The sequence below is a fragment of the Delphinus delphis genome, chromosome 7, assembly GCF_949987515.2.
Source record: "Delphinus delphis chromosome 7, mDelDel1.2, whole genome shotgun sequence".
Lineage (NCBI taxonomy): Eukaryota > Metazoa > Chordata > Mammalia > Artiodactyla > Delphinidae > Delphinus > Delphinus delphis.
The window spans coordinates 75,155,342-75,159,642 of NC_082689.1; the positions used below are offsets into that span (position 1 = coordinate 75,155,342).

At 37.6% G+C, this 4,301-nt stretch overlaps 1 pseudogene; it reads left to right on the plus strand.

Annotated features, from left to right (window-relative positions):
• The first annotated feature begins 536 nt into the window (after positions 1 to 536).
• On the plus strand, positions 537 to 709 carry LOC132428841 (U1 spliceosomal RNA; annotated as a pseudogene).
• The last annotated feature ends 3,592 nt before the right edge of the window (positions 710 to 4,301 follow it).

The window sequence follows — 4,301 nt, forward strand, 5'->3', positions numbered from 1 at the left end:
CTCCCACTGCCCCTTCTTCTGGGAATAAGGTTAGAGAGGATTAGTCCAAGGGACAGGCAGTTGCTGAAATCAGGAGGAACTTAACAGGACCTGGGTAGTGTCTAGGAAGAGACAACAGAAATGTGCCCTCTTGAAAAGAAGGCTGGATGAAGCTAAACAGGGATTAGGGCCCTAGCTAAGTGGCCTGAGGCTCAGGGCAAGGGATTCTTGGCAGAAAAACTCAGACTCAAGCACTACTGTAAAAATAAGGCACTCTTTGCTAGAGTTAGGGTCAGTCCAGAATATGGTGGCCCTTTGAAAGCAGAGCTAATTTCAGATGATGTCTCTTTTAAAATTCTTTTATATTACAAAGTCTGCAGATGTGAGTTTGTGTACTAGCATTGCCATTTACTGGCTGCCTCGTCTGGCCATTCCAGAGCCAGGTTCTTCAATTTCTCTGAGCCTCCGTTTCCTCTCTTGTAAAACTGGGGATAATTGTGAAATAATATTGCTAAAACTCCTGATCTAATGTCTATTATTAAAAATAGTAGGTATTTATACTTACCTGGCAGGGGAGATACCATGATCATGAAGATGGTTTTCCCAGGGCAAAGCTTATCCATTGCACTCCAGATGTGCTGACCCCTACAATTTCCCCAAATGTGGGAGACTCGACTGCATAATTTGTGGTAGTGGGGGACTGCGTTCAGACTAAAAGAGCAGTACTTATTAAAAGTTAACTGAGGGCTTCCCTGGTGGCGCAGTGGTTGAGAGTCCGCCTGCCGATGCAGGGGACGCGGGTTCGTGCCCTGGTCCAGGAAGATCCCACATGCCGCAGAGCGGCTGGGCCCATGAGCCATGGCCGCTGAGCCTGCGCGTCCGGAGCCTGTGCTCCGCAATGGGAGAGGCCACAGCAGTGAGAGGCCCGCGTACCGCAAAAAAAAAAAAAAAAAAAAGTTAACTGAGTCTACATCTGGTCAGGATAAGTGCAGGAATTGGATAGGTCAACCTGAAAGTAACATCAATGACTTTATTTAAGAGGAACCAAAAGGGGCCATGAAACTCTTTTCTGTATTTCTGGACTTATATGACATATGTGATTGTCTGTTCTATATATTTTCACAGTAGAGGACTCTGGAACTCACTGTAGGAAATTGACATGTGGCCAGGGCTCAGCTCCTATACCATGTTTTCTATGAGTCAGTTGCAATGTTCATGTTCGTATTGGTTCATACTTCGATTTTTCAAAGATACCATTCCTACAGTGCAAGTACTGCCTAAATCTTACTGTGATTCCAAGATGTGTTTACAGTTTGTGGAGGTAGCTCACATGATTAATATTTCAACGTTAAGAACCAATTTGCTTGCCTAAAGGATAGGTGGTATAATTAATTTTGCCTCTTTTTTCTGTTTAGTGGCATTGCCACTGCGAATTTTTATAGAGTTCATATTTAACTTTCAATGTGTGTTGGGAGAGCATCTTCAAAAAAAAAGGTCATTCAACGGACCACACATTGTTTTTATTTCTTTTAGCTTAAAAAAGAAGTGACCAATTTTATTAACTCACTTCAACATAGTCACCACTCAAAATGTTGGATGAGGAAAGGGTGAGGGTTTTGGAGGGTGATTGATAAAGCCACGATTCACCAGCCTTCTTACATTGTCTCAATTTTCTTTTGAGGACAAAAGAACACATTAAACGTTTTAATATTTAAACTTTCATAAGTAAAAGTAAGAAGTGATTTCTTTAACAATGTTCAAAGTGAACTTTGGAACTGATAAAAGTAAACATATGGGCCCTGGAGCCAGAATATCTGGTTATGAATCCCAGATTTGCTACTTCCAAGCTGTGTGACATTAGGCAAATGTCTATGCTTTTTTGTGCTTTAGTTTTCTCTACTTTAAATGGGACAAATTACAGATCTCACAACACTGTGTTGTGAGGAGTAAGCAAGTTAATACATGTGAAGCATCTACCTATATTTGTAGGTTTACAGGGAAACAAAATAATACAATGTAAATCCAAGGTTTAGAGACAGTAACACAAAACAATACGCAGGCTTTAAAATTGTTGTCCAATTAGATAAGTTTTTCTTTGAATAATTATAATAAGGATCTTTATTATACAAAGTCCATAACATGGTAATGTTATTTAGAAGTCTCTGAAGTTTTTTTAAGAAAAAATTGAGCCATAGACTACTAGCAACACCCTCCATCTCTACCAGCTCAGGGTTGCTCCTTGGCTGTCAGGTTGTTCTTCAGTCAGAACATTTAGCAGTTTGATGGAGAACGTCTCCATTTTCTAGGTGCATTTAATAAAATATGTGTTTCTAAGTCCTGTGCATGTTACATTATTGGTGACTGGATACTTGTAAAAAGTTAAGGTGGTTGTTGGTAGTAGGCCTCCATGGTGATGGCTCTTATTTTTTAATGCTTTCTTTTGTAGTGTGCAGTTTAATCAATGTTTTAACTGTGAGTCAAAAGTACGTATGTTATGAATTCTCCTTAAAGGTTTCCGGTTTTTTCTTTTACTACTAATATACAAAATGACTATTTTATGTCTCTAATGATTGTGCCTCAGTAGCCCAATACAACTACTAATAGAGAACTACATGGTCTGCAATGAGCTATAATATAATTATTTCTATCCCGGGGTTGTGGGTAATTCAATCTTCAGTGCTGATGTACTCCGTTAAACATGGTGGATTTACACACCCACAGTCTTAGGTATATATCTAAAGAGGCCAGCTGGTATCATGAATAATAATCATTTCATTTTGCTATTTATCTAGTGAAAATCTGGTTTCTGAAAGCCTTATATGATTTTTCTCAGGTGCTCAATATTAATGAAGGAGAGAAATTTATATGAATTACCTAGACTTATAGGTAATTGAAACAGAGTCTGCCAAAAGTAGAAATGGTACTTCAAAGTTTGTATTTTAAAATTTATTTTTTTCCATGTGAATTTACTGAAAAGCTATTTCTCAAAACAGTCTCACAAGCAACTAATGCTTGTTGTTTACTGAAATTTGTACTATATTATGTATTCTTGGTAAGTTAAGTACAATAATAAATACCACATGAATGATTGAAATAGAATAATGGTGATATGCTTTGACCTTGTTTAAAGAGTTATTCTGTAGTTCCAGTTTACATAGCCTTCTACTCCTTTTTGTACTACTCTATAATTTCCAGAATTTAGAATATTAAACTAGCTCTGCTGCTAAAGGAAAATTGAGACTAACTGCTGTGATTACACATTTGTTTAGCAGCAAAGTTGCTAAGCCACAAGAGCTGAAGCAAACACTGAATCATGAAGACTATTAATTGAGATTGACTATTAATTGAGCTTTTGCTACCCCAAAGCATCTATTTGGTAAATATAGCACAAAGTACTTATAGATCCAACTGGCTTAGAATATTTTTTCCACCTCTGCTATGGTGCCTGAAGTATCTAGAATTAGAGCTATTCCTCTGGGTTCAGGCATTATCACAATTGTTACCTGGAAGGTTAAACTGTTACTGCACATTGGCCTACGAACACATATGATCTTGTCAGATGTGTAGCTTGCACGGTATTACAAAATTAAAAAAAAAATTAGTATATTGGAATAGAAAAACCCCCAGTTCATGGATTATCCCGGAAAGGGTAACTTTGGGTGGCATAAACAATGCAGGGTTTAGCTCTGATATAAAATGTTATTATGAATCTAATTTTTTGCCATTGAGCCCACGTATTCATTCTTTATGAAAAAATAAATCAATGGAGATATTACTTAACCTAAAATGAAAACTATGTAAGTTCTTTGGACTTGATGAATGACTTACCAAATATTTATTACATATTTTTTGGCATTGGCTGTGTGCAAGCTTATTTCTAGGATTGCTGTAAGGGTGCGATAGCTCAGAAATAAATAAAATACAGTTTCTGGTCTTTAAAATACTTTCAGTTTAAAGGAAGAGACAGTTTTTATACAAATAACAGTGGACAGTAAATGAAATAAGCTGAAACTCTTGAATAAGAAGGTTAAGGCCACATTTCAAATTGGAACACTGGAAAACTAATTGTAATGTAGGCATTCCAAATGTTTTCTAGAAAGTACTATGGAAATGTGTAAGGGAAGACTTTTAAAATAAACAAAACAAACATAAAACACTTATTTTATTTTATTTTATTATTATTATTTTTTTTGGTGGTACAGGGGCCTCTCACTGTTGTGGCCTCTCCCGTTGTGGAGCACAGGCTCCGGACGCGCAGGCCCAGCAGCCATGGCTCACGGACCCAGCTGCTCCATGGCATGTGGGATCTTCCCGGACCGGGG